We start from the raw sequence: 20,424 nt of genomic DNA on the forward strand, positions 1-20,424 counted from the left end.
AAGGAGCTGGAGACTTAGGTATCTGACCACCGGGAGATACAATTCCTGCCTGCACTGACATGCTCACACTTCTGTCGTCTCAGGGAAACCACCTCTACTCTCTAGAATCTTCTTTCCTAAGCCGTTTTTGCCAGGCTCTTTCAGAGGTATGGTGGACACTGAGCAGGGGCAGCAGGATGGGCAGTTTGGCTCCAGGAGCTGTGAGCAGCATCACCTCCGCCCCCACAAGTGTTTGAAAATGTGGGGGAACACTCTGTTGTCATGAGGGGGCCTACGCAGCCGGGGCTGCATGAGCTCGTCCCCACCCAGAGCCCGTGGGAGAGCCTCCTTGGTGGGAAGGGGTGGGCAGGGTGTGAATGAGCCAGGGCACAGGGCATCACGCACCCGTAGCTTCCAGGATCTGGGCCCTGGCGCCCGGCGGTAGTGAGCGATGCTCCGCATTCATGCTCCTTCCCTCCGCCTGGCTGGATGTCCTGCCCCCAGGATATGGGCAGGTGACCACTGCTCAGAGCCAGGCTTTCTCCCTCTGTGCCTTGGTGTCCTCAATGGTGTGTGAAGAGGCCCTGGGAAGTTAGCAGTTTCTTAGGGCAGCGCCCCCAAGGAGTCAGGATGAGCTGGGCCCCTGAGGCCTCTGTCTCCTAGGGGAGGCTGCTGTCCTCACACCTGCTCAGGGCCGCAGAGGGAGGACAGTAAGTGCAGGGGCTGCCCTGGTGCTCCTCAGCCTACCTGGCTCTGCCCTCAGGCCAATCCAGAGCCACACAGAGTTATTTGCAATTTCATGGAGACAACAACTTTGTGCTTAAGTCAAACGCCACAGGCAAAATTCGCCTTAGCCCCTTGGGCCTCTGTTCCTAAGGCTGCCACACATCGCACTTGCTGCCCAGGCCCGTCACCACCACCTGTCGCGGGTGTGACTGTTACCACCGCAAAAGTGTTTGTGATAATAGTGGAAAGTCTCAGCCAGACCAGTTTGTTTATTTATTTATTAAAGATTTTATTCATTTATTCCTGAGAGACACAGACACAGAGGCAGAGACACAGGCAGAGGGAGAAGCAGGCTCCCTCTGGGGAGCCCCATGTGGGACTCCATCCCAGGACCCCAGGATCACGCCCTGAACCAAAGGCAGACGCTCAACCGCTGAGCCACCCAGGCGCCCCTCAGCCAGACCATTGTAGGATGAGGCGCGGTCCACAGCAGGACAGTCTGGGTGCCCTTAATCCAGTGACGTCCACCCAAGGCCCACCCAATTCTGCTTCTAGGTACCCAAGAAAGTCTCCCACGGGGGGCGGGTATTGAGGACCTCAGCTGCCAGAGGCTGTGGCAGCGCCGCCGGCCCGGGAGACACCAGGTGAGTGCTGGGAGCCGGGCAGCAGACACGGTGGGCGGCGCGGAGGAGGAGGGCTCCTGAGGGGCTACTGAGCCAAGAGACAGAAACGAAATATCAAGGGGCTCCCACTGCTCCCTGTGACGGTGGGGACGGGTGTGCACACGTCACCCGCTGTTGGGTGGAAGAGCAGCCTCTGAGCCCAAAGACCCTCCCAGGTGTGGACCTGCCTGTTGGCAAGATGCTCCCGGTGTAAACCTGCACGTTCCCAAGATGCCCCGTGGAGCAGCCGGGGTTGCACAAGCCTCCTCTGCTGTGCCTGAGGCGGCAGCACGCTCTTCCCACGGCCACGGCATGTAGAAGGACTCGCACCCACGCCTCCGTGTCTGGCTTCGGGAGAAGGGTGGGGTCAGAGAATAGGGAGAGTTAGGAAGAGGAAGGTGGAGGACACAGGAGGGGGGAAGCGCTTCCCAGGGGAGCTGGTGCGGAGGACGTCAGCGCTGGCACCCTGCGGGGGGAGGTGCTGTGCACGCAGATTTGTTTCTTCTCCCTCCCTCCCAACCCTCTGGCGCTCCCGAGCAGTGGGAACCTCCGCCCTGAGGACAAGCTCAGGGTCAGGGCGTCAGCGTCCGGTGCGCCCCAGACGCCCCGACCCCTGTCTCCCTCTGCCGGGGCGGGGGGGCGGGGGCTGCCCCCGGGCTGCAGGGCCTTGCACGCCGGGCCTGGGGAGAAACGAGTGGGCGAAACGGAGCGTTGGCTGCCACACCACAGAGACGCCTTGTCATCTAAGGCTGAGTCCCGTTCAAAGCCGAATTCCAGAGATTGTGAAGAGCAAGAGGAAGGAGTAAGCTGAAAATTCTGTGCTCAGAGGCTCAGTGCTCTGCCATTTGCTTGCAGTCTGTCTATTGCTTTATATGGTTACTTCAAAGCCCTGGATGTTGGGTTCAGAAGGAACCGTTAGTAACAGAAGCATGGTTTTAAAAAGAAAATGTGAAGCAGGAAGGGTAGAGATGGGGAGATGGGGTGGACGCAGACCACTTCAGTGATGCTCAAAATATCCAGACTGAACTCATTTGAGGTGCTGAACAACCAGAGCTGGGGTCTTGTCATCCATATTTGGGTGTGTGTGTGTGTGTGTGTGTGTGTGCACGCGTGTGGTCTTTCAAACCTTTGAAAATTGGGGATAATTCAAACACAATCTCATCAGGAAAACCCTGGATGAGATTACCATTGACAATCACTCTTCCAAAATGGTTAATGGCAGGAAAGGTCACTAAAGTAACTTTTCAAAACCCAGGTAGGAGCCTGCATGCTTGTTTGCTCCGCCATGCCATGGTGGTGATGAGTGGGGCGAGGCTGCTGCAGAGAGGAGAGAAGAAAGGACATGGAGCCTGTACCCAGGGAGCCTGTATCCAAGGCGGCAGGAGGGTGGCTGGGGACCTGCCCACCCCTGAGAAGAAAACCCACGGCCTGGAGACATCTATTGTAAGGATTCTTTCTACTTTGCTTTTCCTTTCATCAGAGGAGCTTTGAAACCCTTTTACAGGAATCAGTGAGCCCTCATTATCATGCAGTTTATAATTCTTGTCCTATAGATGAGGCAACATCTAAGGTTATAAGATGAATGAGCGATAGAGTCATCCTTATTTTACAGGAGTTCCAGTCTCCAAATCCATTCCTTGGGTGTTGAACGTGGGCTGTAGTAAAAAAGTCACCAAAAAGAAAATAAAAAATTTAGAGCAGCAATCTTGGGAATTCCGTCCGTGGCACCGTCTAATCTATATGATACGTGGCGTATCTTCTCCGTTTAACTTGTGGAGTTTTGGAGAAGATCCAAGGAGGTAAAAGGGATGTGTAAATACCTTCTAAAGTCCACCACGAGATGTGAACCTAAGATAGTAGTGCCAGTAAAGGGTCTGTTTTCTGTCGCAGTTATGTCTCTTACCCAAAACCCTCCTGAAGGTGGGAGGCGAGCTCACCTAAGGGCTCTGCTGCCACGTCCCTCCCTCTGCTTACTTTCCAGACCTTTCATTATCCCATGCAACTGCCCTGAGCCATTTTAGTCACTCGGGCTCCCAAATGCTAGCCTGAGAACCCATGACTCTGGAGGCAAAGTTTTTAAGGTCCTTGACAAAATGCTAAAAATAAAGGCCATGCAGTAGGAATTTTCTACAAAATCAAATTTATTCGATTAAAAAAAAAGTGTCTCTAATTCTGAGCCCCTTCCCTCCTTTACTCAGCATTAAAACGCTGTTCTGATGTTAAAATACTGGTGCCAGTGTATGGTAGGGGTCTTTACCCCCTTAATGTGTTTACTTGGAAAAATTGCAAGAAGGCCACTTTATATAGGTTCTCTAGTTTAGTTTAGTTTTGTTTTGGTTTTGAAATGTTATTGATCCATTAAACTCCACAGTCTGGGAATCACTACTGAATGCTCTATTGCTTGCTTTCTGAGGCCTGAACTTGTACCTATAGGAAGCAATGAAATGTATATACTGGACCCTTTATAAGACACTGGTGGAGAGAGAGGCATTTGGGCTGGGCAACCTCTGACTTAGGAACGCAGCCTTCCCAGAATTCAGGCAAAGCACATGGGCATCGGAGCTCTCGCCAACAAGGGACAACTGCTCAGACCATGACTCAGATCTCAGAGGGTGGCCTGGCCACAAAAGATCCGGGGTGGGGGCAGGGGAGTGGGGGGGGCACCTGCTTTGACCTGCTGCCCAAGGCCAGAGTTTGTTCCCAGTATCCTTAGAGCTAGCAGAAAATCACATTGTGGATGATCATTAGGGGTAATTCAAGCCACACTGTGTTTGACAGGTATACCACCCATTAATTAGGGCTTTGTGGAAGGGCCCAACACTCTAGCAGCCATTTATAGTGTTGTTTCTAAGGAAAAATGCATTCTGAATTCCAAATCATTAAATTAAAATCAAACTCTTGAAATGGTTCATACAAGGTAGGACCTGGGAACCATCCAAGAGACCCAAATGAATCAAAACCAATAATTAGCATTTCTATCCTGCGTTCTTATGTATTAGCCCCAAGGTCCTGCTGAGGCAGACAGAAAGGCTGGGTTCTAGACCTGAGGGCCTCCATGTAGTCACCAGCTACATGTGGTCCCAGCTGTGATGTGCTCTAAGTATAAAGTACACACTGGACTTCAAAGATATAAAAAAAAAAAAAGAAAAGTAAACTATATCAATAATTTAAAAAATATTGATAACACATTGAAACAATATTTTGGATATATTGTGTTTAAAATATAGTATTAAAATTAGTTTCACCTGTCTCTGAACTTTTATTTAAAATGTGAGTAGAAAATATGAATTACATAAAATTTTAAATTATATACATAATCTGTGTAATTTGCGGCTTGCATTGTTTCTATTGGAAAGCACCTCCCTAGACCAGAGGTTGGTAAACTACAGCCCACAGGCCAAATCCACTTCACTGCCTGTTTTTGCAAATAAAATTTTATTGGAAGATAGCCACCCCATTTGTTTACGTATTGTCCCTGGCTGTTTTTGAGCTGCAACAGCAGAGTTGAGTAGTTGCACAGCCACTGTGTGGCTTACAGAACCTGAAATATCTACTCTCTAGCCCTTTATTGCAAAAGTTTGCCATCATTTGGTCTATACTATCAGGGTTCAAGTCTTGGTTCCCAGACTTACTAGCTGTGTGATGTCGGCAAGTTCTCCATGTGTGTTTCCATGTCTTCATGTGTAAAATGGGGGTAATGATGAAACCGACCTTATTCCAAGAGGTTGTTGTAGGGATCAAGAGAAAGAGAATGTATCCACCATGGAGTCAACGTTCAATAAATGCGTCATCATCCTCATCCTCACTGTCATTTTGCAGATGACATGACTGGAGATCAGAAAAGTTATGTGTGGTCCATGGTCACAGTCACACAGCTCAAATCCAGTCCCCTAACTTAAGCTTTGTTATTTCATTCAAAGGCTCTTTAAAAACAAAAGAAAAAGCCCTTTAAAAAAAAGATTGTTCAGGCAGCCCGGGTGGCTCAGCGGTTTAGCACCACCTTCAGCCCAGGGCGTGATCCTGGAGTCCCGGGATTGAGTCCCATGTCAGGCTCCCTGCATGGAGCCTGCTTCTCCCTCTGCCTGTGTCTCTACCTCTCTCTCTGTGTCTCTCATGAATAAATAAATAAAATCTTAAAAAAAACAAAAAGAAGATTTTTCATGCTGAGGGTCAATTCACGGCCCGCATGTACCCATCTCCCTTCCCAGATGTGGCCTCAGATCATTCGCAACACAGTTCTCCAGGCAGTAAACACACCTGGATAGGCATATGAGTTGAAATCTTTTTGTCATCCCTGCTCCATAGACCTGGAATTCAAGGTCAGCTGGATGGACAAATTCCAATATGTCACTCTCAGCATTTCAAATAAAAACAGCATACTTTTGGAGTATCTCAGGAGTTGTATAGCCTTTTAAAAAAAATTGGGGACATAAAATGCAAATAACTATTTTGCATTTACAAAGTCCTTTACAATTTATAAAACATCCATTAAGGTTAACAGAGCAGATACTGGTATTCCACTTGCAAAGACGGGAAAATTGAAGGTCAGAGAATTGATGATTGCTCACCATTAGAAAGCTAGTAAGAAAGAAGCAGAACTTAGATTGTGATCTGCAGGCCTCTGTGGCCACTATCCCTTAGAGCCAGAGTCCTTGACAGAAATGCTTTCGAGAACTGGCGGTGTAAATTTTTGAAGCAAGCTGGATATTTATGTACAAATTCAGTAGGAAGAGTCTTCAGTTCCAAAAATGATTACTTTCTTCCATTTTTCCTGAGACCTGTCTCCTTATCTACCTTTCTTTCCTCTTCAAATTTGATAATGATAGGATGTTTTGATTAGTGATTGCTACAGAGGAAACCACCCCCAAAACTTAGTGATATAAAATAACCACAGCCATGTACTACTTCTCATGATTTGGTGGGTGGACTGGGGTCTGCTGGGTATTTTTTTTGCATGGAGTGTTAGCCAGGGTGGTGATAATTTGGAGGCACAACCAGGCTGGAATGTCCAGGATTGCTCACTTATATGGCTGATGGTGGGGCTGGCTGTTGGCTGGGAGCTCAACTGGGGTTGTGGAATGGAATGTTCTAGTTCTTTCCAGATGGCCTCTATAAGTGGTGTGGGCTTCTCACAGCAGGATGGCTGAGATCCAAGATGGAGTGTTCCAAGTACATGAAAGCAGAAACTGAATGTCTAATGGCCCCATTTAAGAAGTTAGGCAGCATCACTTCTACCACATTCTGTTGGACAGAGCAAGTCATGGGCCAGCCCTGATTCAAAAGGGGAAATTGACTTCCCTTTTCTCGATGGGAGGAATGATCATGAATTTTCAGTCATCGTCAATTCACAGCATATGGGCACAGAAAAAATATCTCTACTGTAAGGGAAACAACAGAACTAATAAAATGATAAATTACATCTGACATTCAGCTGTGGTCTCAAGAGTTAAGAGGAAGTGTGAGGCCATGGTGCTGAGAGGCACCAGGCAATTCCTGCCAAGTAGGAATGTAGGCACCAGGCACCAGGCAATTCCTGCCAAGTAGGAATGTAGGCCCACCATCTCCAAAAGCATCTCCCAATTTCCAAGAAATGGCCAAAATATGAATTTTCTTGTGAAGTCTCTATTTTTCAATGTAGGATCAACCTTTAAAATCCCATTGCATGCGGCAAATTGACCTGTGAGCTTCTGGCTTTCAACATGTGCCTCCATGGGACAGCTCATCCTCTACGGAAAGCACCTGTTGGCAGGACAGTCATGAGCAGCCTGTTTACCAGAGAACATTACTGCTCACGGTTGGTAAGAGAGGGGGGAGAAAAGAGCGAGTTAATTATCAGGAGGCTGAGTAGTCGCCAGGTGAAAAAAGGCATTTCTTTTATTTATTTACTAATATTCATTTGTAGGACACTAAAAGTCTCAGGTCGACCAGGAGAAGCACCAGTGGCAACAGCTGCGCCAGACAGAGCCGTCCTTTTTTATATGATGAACACCTGGGGAGGTTGGTTTCCAATTATTTCCTGCAACTCTTATCGGATTCTAGGCTGGAGAGGACTAAGGAAGGATGGAAAGGGCAGAAGGAGGGAGGGAAGTCAGAGGGATGCCTCGGCCCCTGGGGACATGCACTGCCATCTGGAATGGGATGGACGAGACAGAAGAGATTCACCCCTGCTCAACAAGTGACCCGAATCACAGCCCCCAGGGCAATCCCCCCCATCCAGGCTGGAGGTCCTTCCGCCTTCTCCAAACCTGCTCCCAACGCCAGGGTCTCTTCTCACCGTAGAAACCAAACAGCATTCAGTTCACCAATGGAAAAAAATCCTTCGTGCAGGATAGTGAAGAGATGCCTGTGTTGAAGGGCTCCCCACACTGGCTATGCTGGGTGGAGGAGAGGGGGTTCTGGAACCTGAATTCCAGGGCACTGCACACACCACACACAGTTCACACAACATGTGAGGCTTCAGGGCAACCAACGCCCTCTGACGGGAACCTAGAGGGGACACCGGGGACAACACACTCCTCCAGGAGTCTGCTTGAGGGGTCTCTGGGGTAGGAGCAGGAGCCAAGAACCTCTCCTTGCCGGCCACCCATCCACGGAGTGTGCATGGGCCCATGTGCCAGGCCGGGTGCTGTGTGTGTGCATCTGTTTGCTCCATTCGTTCATTCAGCCAGGTGATTCTGAAGCATCTGAGTGAGCCAGGTGATTCTCCAGCCTTTTCCAAGCTGCCCTTGAGATGAGCGCAGGTTCTCCTTGCAGAACCTGGGCCCCATGGCCCCGGAGGATGGGATTGTAGTCAGAGGTCCCCCAGCTGCTCCCGGACTGCCTTGGTGGATAAGGAATGGGGCCGCTGCTCCATGACCTCAGTAAGCTCGAGGGCCATAGAATGTAGGTCATATTTTTCAAATGTAAAAAAAGAGTTAAAGTTTAAGCTAAAAAAAATATATATATAAATATATACATATATTTTGTAATGTATACATATATGTAAAAATACATATATTTATATATATTTTTTAAGCTCCACTTTTAGGTAAAAGAGGCAGTCTGGGGGATGTCGTTTGGGTGGTGAGAGTACTTTGTTTCCCAAATGTTTGGATGGTTTATGAAAACTATTGGTAAGATTATTTGAAATTAGGACCGTCTAGCACATTCCTTACTATATGGGATAAAATACTTGTGGGAAGAGCATTAGAACCATGGAAAACTAAGGAATAATTGTAATTCTGGGGACAGATCCTTATTTATAATATTTTCATGGCCTATTTGCTGCCGAATGGGGAAATTGACCTTGTGTTGTGTGTGAGCGTTAGAAGTAATAACTAATAATAGCTAATAGCCATTGAACTCTGACTTTGTGCCAGATATTATCTCAGTCACTTTACACTCCTGCCTCATTTAATTCTTGCAGCAACTGTCTGGGATGGGCACTCTGATAACTCCTGGAGGTGAGAGACACTCCCCAGAGTTTCCTGGTTCATGACTGGCAGAACCTAAAATCAACTCAGGAAACCTGCCTCGCTCTGTGTGTGTGTGTGTGTGTGTGTGTGTGTGTGTGTTTTAAGATTATTTATTTATTTATTCATGATAGTCACAGAGAGAGGCAAGGGAGGCAGAGACACAGGCAGAGGGAGAAGCAGGCTCCATGCCAGGAGCCCGACATGGGACTCGATCCCGGGGATCGCGCCCTGGGCCAAAGGCAGGCGCTAAACCGCTGAGCCACTCAGGGATCCCTCGCTCTGTTTTAATTTATGGAAACAGGCTGCTTACTGGGTCTGGAGAAGGTAAATAACAGCCCATCGTGATAAAAACTTAGCTCGGAGGCAGCGCACCTGCTCTGAGTCCCCAGTTACTGCTTGTTAGTGGGCCCTGTCACCCCCTGCCCCACAGCACAGGCCCCCTCAGCCATCACTCTGCATCTGTCACCCAGTTGGAAGACGTGCCACTCACTGCATGCTCACCAGGGAGGCCTGCTGGGTGGGCACACACATGGTTTGGAGGAGGCGAGGTGCGTGCTCAAGGTCAAACCCCAAGAGCAGCACCCAGTGTGGTGTGGGGTTGAGAGCAAAGGATCAAAGTCCCCTGTGACAACAGAATATGCCAACCACAGGAGGGGTGAACTGGTGATCACCAGGCTGCATCTAGGAGGACGCATGCCAGAGAGACCTCCAGGCAGAAGCCAAAGGCCCTCTAGGCAGATGCCACTGGACTCTGGGAGGCAGGGAGGTGAGAGGGGATGAACCGCCCCGTTGTGGGGTGTGGCCACAGTGCAGTGAGATGGGGGCACGCTCAGTGGTGAGGCTAGAGCCCAAGGATGTGTTGAGAAAATCCTTGAATGTTGTGTTCAGGGCTTGGCGGAGCTGTCGGAGAGGAGCGTGCTGGCCGCAGAATCACAGCAGAGGAGCAGCACCCTCCAACCTGTGACTATAGTTAAATAACTCGTGGTGGCATGTGAGCACTGCAGGGGTCTGGAGAGAGACGCAAGAGTCCGGAGCTGAGGCCATTCTTGCCCGGCCCCCTCATATAACGCACATTTGTAAAATTCTGATCAAGTGTAACTAGGGATTGTATTTTAACAACAGACTACAGCTTCCTTTTTTTTTTTTTGTATTTCTTTAAAAAAAAAGTGTCTTCCTTTAAGCAAATGTACATGTGGCTTGGGAGGTGCTCAGTCTACGTGAAAGAGCAAACTATCTTTGAGTGCCTCGATCTCCCAGATGAAAGGACATGGGGTGCAGGACTTCCCTGTGGACCTCCGCAGGGAGGTCTGGGCCCAGCGGTGCTCCATTTCTGTGCTGCGTGTGGCTGGGCTTGGGAGCTGCACAACCACAGGTGGTTCTTCTTCTTCTTCTTTCTTCTTCCTCCTCCTCCTCTTCTTCTTCTTCGATTTTATTTATTCATGAGAGACACAGAGACAGAGGCAGAGACATAGGCAGAGGGAGAAGCAGGCTCTCTCTGGGGAGCCTGATGAGGGACTCGATCCCAGGACACTGGAGTCACACCCTGGGTGGAAGGCAGACGCTCAATCCCTGAGCCAGGCGTCCTCACAGGTACATCTTCTAACATTTTTTGTACGACACGATCATTTCCCTAAATCTCTGCACCCCCCCCCCCCCCCCCCCGCACAACCAGGCCGCACAAACGCGATTTAATTATAATTTCCAGTCAATTCCCTTTTAGTACAATAAACGCTAAGGAGAATTTCCTGGCCAGCTGCGGAGGGTTCTGTTCAAAGTTTCGTCTGGAAAAGCTGTAGATGGTAAAGGTCTTGGTCCCCTCGGCGCACCCGGGCCATGGTGGTCCGGCCCCTCCGTGCCACCCCCTCTTCTCAGGTGAAGCCGCAGTGTCTCTGGTGTTTGTTTGTTTGTTTGTTTGTTTATTTATTTATTTATTTATTTATTGTGCCTCTGGTTTTAAAGCCTGCAGCTGAAACATCAGAAATGTTACATTTGTCCCCCCATGCCCACCCCTCATTTTAGTTTTTTTTTCTTTTCCTTCCTATTCCCACAGGGAGACTATCTATTTTTGCTTTAGATAAATGGTGCATCATCTATTACTGTGGACTTCCTTCTATGATCGATTAGTTTGAGGCTGTCAGCGCTGCTTCAAAGCTACCATGTATCTTTCACACCCCTCTGCACTATAATTTATAAGCACTGTGGGTTTCAAGAAGAAGAAAAAAAGCAGCCCTCGGTACTTTTATTAGCCGCTGAAATGCATTAGGGTGCACGCGCTTTGAACTGCACGGAAGAAGATAACCATGCCTGTAATTGGAATAACTCACATTGGTCCCCTCCCCGCTCCCTTTAATAACTTCTGCATTGTTTTATCCCCAGGATTTATCGATGACCTGCAGTAGCCCTCTCCCAGGCCCCGGCCCACTGGGGTGTTTGTGGGGGAAAGGGCAATGCACGTGGCCCACTCCCTGACCCGGGCTGCCCCATAAATCAGGGTCCGCGTTCGTCTGTGATGGTGAGCCAGATGGCAGCTGTTGTTGGAGGAGCTCGACAGGAATCAAGGCCTGTGATCTTTCCTGTTGCTAACAGGCCTGATTTTTTATGGCTGTCAGCATCCTTGGAATGGTTGAGGGAGGCACGCAGGGAGGCAGGGGGCAGGGGCCCTGTGGCTCTAGATCTCCGCTTTCTTCTCCCAAGGGGGCAAGCCACAAAGGTCTTTCTCTCTTCCTCACTGGTCAGGGGGCTCATCCTCATCGTCTGGTCTGAAGAAGTTTCCTAGAGTGTGCAAGTGGCAAAGTTAAATGTAACCAAAAGACTTCTAGAAGGGAAAATGGCGGTCAGCTTCCCTTTGCCATTGCTACACGGACCCTGACCATCACCTTACCTGAAAGATGAGCAGCCTTTGTGTTGGAGTAATGTCTAAAACTCAGTGGTTTCTTAAAACATGCTCTCGTTTCCCCAAATGCCTCTTGTATAGAAATAAGAACGATTACTTAAAGCTACTTGGTGGGTCTGACATTTGGATTTTTTGCTTTTCCAGAGTGAATGGAGAGAAAATTCAGGCAGGATGTAAGGGCAAAGGATGAAAAGCAAAGAGCTTGCCAGACTAAAGAAAGAAACCCCAGCCGGTTCTGAAGTACCTGATTAGGGGGTGTGAGCTACAGAGATCCGGTCATTAAGGTGGAGGTGGACCACACTGGGTGTCCCAGCCTGAACACCAGCATGGAGTAAACAGTTTATTAACAGTCCCTGTGTGGTCCGACAGCCTGCATCCAACAGAGGCAACCTCCCAACAAGAACAGAGCCAGCCATAGGGCAGAGCTGTGTGGCCAACACCAAATAGAGCCTACAGAAGCCCAGAGGAGATAGTAATAGAATCCCAGATGCAGCCAAGTGCTTTATAGCACAGAAGAGTGCATCTACTTATTTATATAGCACTGGGAGCTAGCCTCAGACCACAGCGATGCTAAGCTTCCCGATAAAGCAGATATACCCAAGAAATCACAGGCAGAAAGTTGTAGGGGACATCTGTGTTCTTAGAAATACTGTGGGTCCACAGAGATTCTCAGCTGTGACAATATTTGCTGTAGGGGGATTTAGCCTGCAGCCAAATGTCCACTTCTCAAGTTCTGAGTCCAATTACAGATGTGCAAGTAGAACACAGTGCCATTTCCCCGTAGGATTGTCTGTAGGCCAGTGAATCAGAGAATCTCACGACTCTCATAATCTCTAGAGGCCTTGCTTGTTCAAGAAGGAAAGTCCCAAAACAGCCTCAGGGACAATGAACCAGTACAGGACATGTTCAAGACAGGCTGGCTGGAAAAAAAAAAGCCATTCAAATATTTCCCCCAAAAGACAGGTGCTTCTCCCAAGACCAATCGGGGAAGGGCCCAGGTGTTATTGTCAAAGGGGTTGGGCCACAGGGTAGAGCTTCCTGACTAATACAGCAGGCAAGTAGGCAGGTGCATGGGCTGTGTAATATATTCTTTTCTCAGAGTTGGGGCTTTTGGCTTTCTGAGACACCTGTGAGATGGGCTATTGCCTCCTGATGTAAAAAATGGTGGTGAGACCCTGCCTTCATCCTTTCCTTCTCCTGGGCCCAGCTAAGCAGAGGCAGTAGAGGGTACAAACAAAGGCAGACTTTTTTTTACTCCTCCATGATTCAAGTCCTCTGGCCAGGAATCTGTTTGGATCCCTTCTACTGTAAAGCTTTCAGGAAGGCTTTCCCATGTATGACCCACACGCTTATAGTAGGCTTTCTGGGGAGTGCAGAGCTCTGTAAGCTCCTTCCCACCATGAGCGAAGGTCTCATGCCACAGGTGAAAACATGGCAGCTATGGTGAGAATCCTGGGAACCTAAACAGATAGAAGAAGACCCATTGTGGTGGGCAGAGTAATGGTCCCCCAAAGATGTCCACATTCTAATCCTTAGAACCTGGGAATACGTGACCTTACATGACAAAAGGGGCTTTGCAGATGTGATGAAGTTAAGGCTCTCGAGATAGGGACATTATCTTCCCAATGTAGTCACTAGAGTCTTTGAGAGAGAAAGAGGAGGCAGAAGAGTCAGAGGAGGTATGACAATGGAAGCAGAGGTGGGAGTGATGTGGTTGCTGGCCAAAGAGGCCAAGAGTTGAGGAATGTGGCAGCCTCTGGACACTGGAAAACCAGGGGCGCCTGGGTGGCTCAGTGGTTGAGCGTCTGCCTTCAGCTCAGGTCATGATCCTGGGGTCCTGGGGTCAAGTTCCACATCAGGCTCCCTGCATGGAGTCTGCTTCTCCCTCTGCCTGTGTCTCTGCCTCTCTCTGTGTCTCTCATGAATAAATAAATAAAATCTAAAAAAAAAAAAAAAAGAAGAAGCTAGAAAAACAAGGAAATGGATTCTCCCCTAGAGCCTTTAGAAGGAACTCAGCCCTGCTGACACCCTGATTTTAGTAAGACCCATTTTGTAGTTCTGATGTCCAAAACTGGAAGATAATAAATTTGTGTGCTTTCAAGTTTCTAAGTTTATTATCACAAGCATGCTCCTCATTTTTGTGTCTTTCCATGTGTTAGCCTCACTTTTAAAAAGGACTTGTTTCCCCTCATGCAGACTCTTGGGCCCTCCTGTAATTTGACACTGATGGGGTTCTGAACGACTCTGAACAGGTGAGAAGTGAAGATTCGAGGCTAAGAGTAAAGAATTTGTTGCCTGAGGACAGATTCAGTGGCTACTCTAACAATTAGAACAAATAAGCCTTTCATACAAGAGCCAAGATCAAGAACAAGCAAAGAGAAATAAGGAGGCCAGACTCAACTGGGGAGTCCGCTTTCATTCCAGGGTAAATTTGCTGGCACAGTAGTATTTTCCCCTCAGGCATCTCTGTCTTATAGGCCTGGGGCAGTGAGCGGGAAAGAACTATTTCAGGTTTTTCTCCTCATTGTTAAATCTGACTTAAGCAAACATACACGTGTAAATACATACACAATTTGGGCCTTGCTGAATTTCATTTCACATCTGACATATTGACCTTGCCTCTTTTTTTCTTTTTTAAAGATTTTATTTATTTATTCATGAGAGACATAGACAGAGGCAGAGACACAGGCAGAGGGAGAAGGAGGCTCCCCACGGTGAGCCCAATGTGGGACTCAATCCCAGGACCCTGAGATCACGACCTGAACCAAAGGCAGATGCTCAACTGCTGAGCCACCCAGGTGCCCTCTTGACCTTGGCTTTGGATAAGCTATTAGTCAGAAGGACAGTATCTCATAGCAGTTCAAGCATGGGCTTTGGAGTCAGAGAACTGGGTATGAATAAATAGCCTCTCTTCACGTTAGTGAATGACCATGGGCAGTTCATCACCACTCCTGAATCCCCATTGTCCCCATTTAAAAGGGGACCAGTCCTAATCCCTAAGTTACAGCATCATTGAAAATATTAAATGGCACTGATATTCCTGGGCCCTTATACAGTACTTGGCACATAGCTGACAAAGTGGCACAAACCACTTTGCTTATATCCAGATTCCTCACTTCCATGCAAATTTAACATAGTTGTTATTTTAATTATATTTGGTGGAAATAAATGTGTAGTTTAATTAATTATTCATTTAACAAGGCTCATAATCTGACCCAAATGTGATGAAGGCAGCAATGATAAAAAAGAGCATGCATTTATTGCTGTGCCCGACACTCTTTGAAACACTTTACGCATGAAGTAATGGAAGCTCACGAGGTTTGAGTAACTTGCCCCAGTCACCCGGCTAGTCAGCAGTAGAACTTGGATTTGAGCCCATGCAGTCTGAGCTTAGAGCCTGACCAAGCATTTTACCATGTTGATCTACAAGGGAAACCCCCTCAGGACTTATGCCATGATTCCTATAACCATGGGATGATCAGCAGATTCACATCAGCTCCTGATTTCTCATGTCCTATAGGGTCAGTGTGGTACCCTGCGCATTTACCTGAAGATTAAATGGTGCTGATTACTATCTTGGAGATGTCATGCAATGAAAATCTTGGCTTCCCTGTGGAATATGGGAGATGTGGAGGAGGGTAAATGATTATTTCGCCAGGTGAGCAAGTCTTCCAGGCATCTCTCCAGCATTGTGGTCAGGGCAATCCCTGTGACTGCTAGTGATGGTTTAGGAATGATTCACTTGGAATTGTCTTCTGGGTTTACCTTTAGTGGGTAGTCATTTCCATGATTACGAATAAGAATGTGCTTTCCAGGATTCTGGAACATTGTGAGTAGAAGAAAGAGAGTGACAACTTTGGGAGGTGACGGGATCATCTAAAAAAATCCAGGGAAAGTAAAAATTAGGAAAAAATGAGCAACACTAAATATTGTAGATATCAGAGGGCAAAGTTCTCATGAAGCCTCAGGGAAAAAAAGAATCCTGGAAGAGATAAAGTGTCGAGTTCCAAACACTGAGAAAAGAAGTGGATTAAATGAGTTATTTCCAGGTTTTGATGGAAGCTGAAGTGGAGAGATTTCAAGGTGAGGTGAGAAGTAGGCTCAATTCTATCAACATCCCACAGGTGACCAGGATTTCCTCCGCTCAAAATAGCAGCTGCTCCATCTGACCTGGAGTAGAATATTTCTGAGTAGTTTCCAAAGCAGCTGAATCCTGCCATCCCTGGTAGTCCTGAACGCGCGAGGAATTCTTTTCTTCCTTTCCTACAACTGTTTCTCCCCTCTATTTAGTTCTGCTCCTCTTCCCCCACAGTCCCTGGTTAGATTTCTGGCTACTGGGATAGTTTAATTGAAAAGGGTACAAGGCAAATGGCCTGGCTTAGAAGCTGTAAGTGTGATTTAATGCCACTTTTCACATTCAATGGTGGGAGCCCACAGAGAAGCGTGCTAAAGACAAGAATCTTCTACTGAAGGAAGCAATATTTAAGAATATTTTTTTGGCTGTCATACTTTGAATTTAAAACTAATAAGTTTTACTTTCATAAAAAATAAAATAAAATAAAATAAAATAAAATAAAATAAAATAAAATAAAATAGTGAGTTCCTTGTGTATCACAGTGTGATTGGGCTGTCCACACGGTTTGGGAAACACACAGCATGGTTTCATTCAAGCTCGTGCTCCACTTCCATAGTGGGGAGCCTGCAGTTTCCATTGCACAGTAGTAGTAACATTTCAGCCGTGGCTTGTGAACCCTGGTGGGTGCTGTTGTCATGAATATTATTCCTGTGGGATTATTTTGTGTGGAGGCCTGGGTTTTGTTAATATTTTCAGAATCTTATCTCAGTTCACACATGTTTTAAATACCAGGAAGAGTTTACTGGGGAAGCCAAGGTTATGCAGGTTTCCTGAACCATGGTAAAATGACTTGTCCTTTTGTCCTTGTCAGTTTTGTTGCAGATTTGGAGAGTCAGGGACTCTTGTCTCAGAAGAGTGGGGGCCCTCGGGAAAAGGGGGGCCCTGATGAAGCAACGGAACAACAGAGGCCCAGGAAGAGCCAAACTAATAGAAACTAAGGACGGAGAAAAATGAATGATGGTATAAATTGGGCAAACGTGACTTTACACCCTCTCAAGTCCTTTTGTACACCCCAGATATGCTGCTCAGTACATCGTTCTTTCCTTCATCCTTCATGACACCCCCTCCTGATCATCACTTTCAGGAAAGATGTAGAGACAATGGATCATCAAAAATAAGAGCAACAACATGGATGGAATGAGTGAGGGGAACTTACGGGAAGCAAACAAAGGCATGAAGCTAACAGAGGAGTTAGAATGAGAAACATTGTTCTTTCCAGTTCAATACAATCAAATCTCAGAGTGGATCTGGTAGTTAGCCTGTGTTTTTCACTTCCTAAAAAAATATAGGATAAAAGCAACCACTTTGCTTATATCCAGATTCCTTACTTCCATGTAAATAATGGAGGGGTTAGGAAATAAGAGTGAAAATCTCCGTAGATGAGGAAATGAAGGGGATTGGCAAGATGTGGAATCAGACGGTTAATCAACAGAGGAAGGCTCCAAGCCGCGAGGAGGGGAGGGACCACAAAAGAAGGCTCCACAGGGGTGTGGTATCCAGGACCAAGGAGCCCTGTCCCCACTCTCCAGCACCCCAGGCCACTTTCATCTCAAGGGTCTACACTCAGTGAAATGCTTTTTCGGCTCCTGTCTCCCCATCAGTGTATCAATGTATCCCCAGGGCAGTTTCTAACACATAGTAGATGGTCCATCAGTGCTTGTTGGACTTGGGTCTAAGGGCCTTGGATGGAAGAACCAGTACAAGGAAAACACATCGTGTGAGATGGAGATGATGAAAAACAGTAGTAAGGGGCAAAAGGAAAGACATCTTTCAGGTGTTGGTTCAGATCTTTCCTGAGCCTTCTAGGATGGAGTGCTCCTCCTGTGGGTTTCCCCAGCAACATGTGCTTCCTTCACTGCAGTGCACAGAGGCCTGATGGGTAACTGCCTGTCTCTCTTCCCCCGTGATCTTCAGGCTTTGAGCAGATGGTGGGTGTGCCCATCTGGCTCATGATGATGTTCTAGAATCTAGCATGGTGCCTGGTTTATTGTGGTTGTTCAATATATATTATTTTTTTTTAAAGATTTTATTTTTATTTTTTGAGAGACAGAGAGAGAGAGCACAAGTTGGGGGGAGGCATAGAGGGAGAGGGAGAAGCAGACTCCCCGCTAAGCAGGGAGCCCAACGCCAGCTTCATCCCAGGACCCCTGGATCATGACCTGAGCTGAAAGCAGATGTTTGACTGAGCCACCCAGGACCCCCCCACTATTTTGAATGAGTGAGAAAATGAGACCAAAGTTAAAGGAAGAGTCTCATGAAGAAATAAAGAAATTTGTTTTAAAAATGACAGAGGGCATGAAAAGATGTTTAGACACCTCTGAATAAAGAAATTTAATTTGAAAAAAATAAAGACTCTATAGTGAGAAACAGGGAAGGACACTATGAGAGCAATGATAATGTGATATGATCTAGAATTTTGGTTTCCTTATCTATAAAATGAAATTAATTATCACACCTCCTTTTTGTAAGGGTTAAATGACACCGTGTGTGAAGTGTTGAGTATTTTGTGGCCTCTACAATTAAGACTGTTAGGTTGTAAGTGATAGAAGCCCAGTGTGAAGTTATTTATGAGAAAGAAAGAGGACATTGTTTTACTGGCTTATGTACCCAAGCCAAGAGGAGGGCAGGGAGGGGGCAGCATGAGTACTGTGGTGAACCCCAGATTCCCTTGGTGTGTTGGACTCATCCTTTCCAACTCCAGCTGCTCCAGCTGTCTTTAGAAACCTGCCACTGTGGCCAACATCAACTCCAGGTTCATGGCAACAGTTTTTCAGATAAAAAGGGAAACGGGGCTTCTCTCTCTGGACCCCAAATCAACAGAGCCCAAGAAGATCTGTGATGAGTCCCATCCGGTTGTGTCCTTACCTCTTATGTTCCACACCATGCTCAGGAACCTGATGCACCATGGATGCCCTACTCTGGGTCACATGCTGAAACTACTGAGCCACCCAGGTGCCCCACATGCTCATTTTTCAAAAGAGGACCAAAGCATTGAAGAAATCAGCATAGTCCAGGACCTCAACCCAATTTCTATCTCTGATATTCAGTAAATGAAATCTATTAAGGTAGGAGCAGTCATAATAAAATGCAGTGAAGGAAATAAGGAGAGGAAATGATCAAGTTTTCCTTCAATTTGTCCACTCTGTCCTTAGTTTAATAATATGGACCTGCCGCAGATTTGTACCTTGGTCCCTACTCTGTATCTGATAGCTTAAAAAATTGGAAGCCACACACTGCACTATGTAGAAATCCATGTCCAGATTTGGTTGACCTGTCAGCCACACTCAAGATGATCGGCACCTTGGCACTGTTTCCTTTTCCCTCCTCTTGTCTGAATAAATAAATGTCAAATTCCACAGAAGGCACCATGCCTTCTATTTTCTTTTGTGTACCTTACCTTGCCTTATTCACAGGATGCCATGTTCCCAGTGTTTATCGAGTGCCTTTTAATAATCAAATGAACAAGCAAGTGGATGAACAAGTAACATCATCAACCATCAACCATGTTACAAGATGAAACTTGTGCGTCAAAATGTTTTCTCTAAAAGTAACTGGGGGCGCCTGGCCAGCTCAGTAGGAAGAGCACACAGCTCTTCATCTTCGGGTTGTGAGTTTGGGCCCCATGTTGGACCCAAAGAGATTACTTAAATATATAAAAAAAACTTTAACAAACAAACAAAATAAATAAATAAAATAAAATAAAATAAAATAAAATAAAATAAAAGGAACTCACTGAAAATAATTGAAAGTTTTGCCTCAGAAAATGTTTCCTAAGCCAGTTAAACATACTTGGTGGATGACTAAGATGTACAGATCCATGAGTTTGGCACACTTCCTGAAGAAATAGAAGATCTAGACTCTGAAAAGGTTCCAATTAAATGACTTCTGTTTGTAAAGTAAGCTATTTTAATATTTCTCAGTGAAAGATTAATTTGTCCCCTTGTATTTCAGCTCTGAGCTGTTTTTGCTAATCCTACATGTAGAATTGAGTCTGAAAAGGCAGCATGGAAATCCAAAGAACACATTTACAAAAGAACTCATCAGCAAGGGAACATTAACACAGTGCCCTTGAATAGCTAAGTTCCGGGGGGCAACCGGCAAAGGAATGAATCAATTCATGTGCAATCAGTCCTGAAATGTTTCCTGAACGAGGGGAGTTTGGAGTCATATTTTAAAGAAAGTTAGAACCATGCACTGAAATGAGGGGCAGGGATGGAAACTGGAAAAAGGAATTATCTAGTCACAAACTTGAATTTTAAACTAAGACACATTGATCTCTTTCTCCCTGTCCTCAGGAAAATATATTATCTCTGAGATTAATGAGGGGAAGGGAGGTGGGGTGTGAGATCAGATGGGGGAAACTAGTAGGCTCAGTGGGCCCCCTCCTCCTCTCAGCTGTTTCCAGAAGCAGGATAGCTGGGAGAGATCTGCACCAGTTGGGCCACGGTAGCTGGAGTTTGAACACTTGCAGGATGCTGACAGGCTGTGAAACCAGGGATCTCTCAGAGAAGCAGAGACAATCACTAGGGTGGTTGGGCAGAGATGTCCGGGTAAATAGGAGAGGCAACAAAGTAT

General features: G+C 46.7%; 1 long non-coding RNA gene across 1 annotated transcript; it reads left to right on the plus strand.

Annotated features, from left to right (window-relative positions):
• The first annotated feature begins 1,969 nt into the window (after nt 1-1,969).
• On the plus strand, nt 1,970-19,516 carry LOC111096339. Its single transcript, XR_005353947.1, has 3 exons — nt 1,970-2,169; nt 2,623-2,810; nt 16,661-19,516. It is a non-coding gene; the product is annotated as an uncharacterized LOC111096339 (long non-coding RNA).
• Nucleotides 19,517-20,424: the final 908 nt, after the last annotated feature.

This window comes from Canis lupus, chromosome 1 (genome assembly GCF_011100685.1).
Source record: "Canis lupus familiaris isolate Mischka breed German Shepherd chromosome 1, alternate assembly UU_Cfam_GSD_1.0, whole genome shotgun sequence".
In the NCBI taxonomy this organism is placed as follows: Eukaryota; Metazoa; Chordata; class Mammalia; order Carnivora; family Canidae; genus Canis; species Canis lupus.